Consider the following 1,026-nt stretch of genomic DNA (forward strand, 5'->3'; position numbering starts at 1 on the left):
TCTCTCTCTCTCTCTCTCTCTCGCTGCTTGCATGTGTCTGTGTGTGAGTGTGTGTCTGTGTGTGCGTGTGTGTATATCTGTGTAGATATCTGAGTGTGTTTGTTTGTGTGTATGTGAGTGTAGGTGTAAGTCTATGTCTGTGTGTGTCTGTAAATGTGCGTATTTGTCAGTGTGTACATATGTATTTGTCTGCCTGTGTATCTGTGTCTACGTATGTCGTGTGTGTCAGTGTGGCTGTATGTGTGTGTGTCTATGAGTGCGCGTCTGTGTGTGTGCATGCATGAGTGTACTGTAACCGTGTGTTTCACGCATTGCCAGGTATTAAAGCACTCCCCCAGACCTATCTCACTTCGCTGTCACACCACTCAAGAGCCCTCGAAAGCTTCCTCAAAGAAAATGCAAATGCCCCGAGATGTCTTTTTGCCGTTCCGCAGTCTCTCCACAGAATGGTAGCAAAAGGTTCTGGGGCTTTTACCGTGTTGTTGGGAGGTGGGCATATCACTCGAGAGCGCGGCGAGGCTTTCACAAGTCAAGGGTTCGAGGCGCACAATGGCGAGAGGGAGAATCGGTCTCCAAGAGTCAAAAACGTTCCATCTCCGATACTTTTTTGTGTAATATTGTTGTAGTTGAAGGTTTTTGAATAGGGGGTCTTAGGGTTATTGAATCGTTTACAGGCTGTTTTCAGCGTGGGGAGTTGTTGAAACTACCGCCAACCCCGTTTTCAATACGCACTCACACATACACACACACACACACACACACATTCGCACACACACACTGACACTCAAATAATATTTGCACACTCACACAAAGATAGAGACACATATATGCACACACACATATATACATGAACACAATAACGCACTCACACAAAGATACAGACATACATATGCACATACCTATATACACAAATGTTATATTTACCCACTCACAAATACATAGAGATACACATATGCACTCACATTTACGCTCTCACACTCACACACATGCACGACACGATACGACAAGACACACCATCTACCCCCC

The 1,026-nt window shown here is 45.1% G+C and overlaps 1 protein-coding gene across 1 annotated transcript in view; it reads right to left on the reverse strand.

Moving 5' to 3' along the window:
* LOC101846390 (myb-like protein AA) overlaps positions 1–1,026 on the reverse strand; it is a gene marked incomplete at its 3' end in the record, with an annotated part of 7,301 nt that overhangs the window by 4,554 nt on the left and 1,721 nt on the right.

This window comes from Aplysia californica, unplaced genomic scaffold, assembly GCF_000002075.1.
Source record: "Aplysia californica isolate F4 #8 unplaced genomic scaffold, AplCal3.0 scaffold00980, whole genome shotgun sequence".
In the NCBI taxonomy this organism is placed as follows: Eukaryota; Metazoa; Mollusca; class Gastropoda; order Aplysiida; family Aplysiidae; genus Aplysia; species Aplysia californica.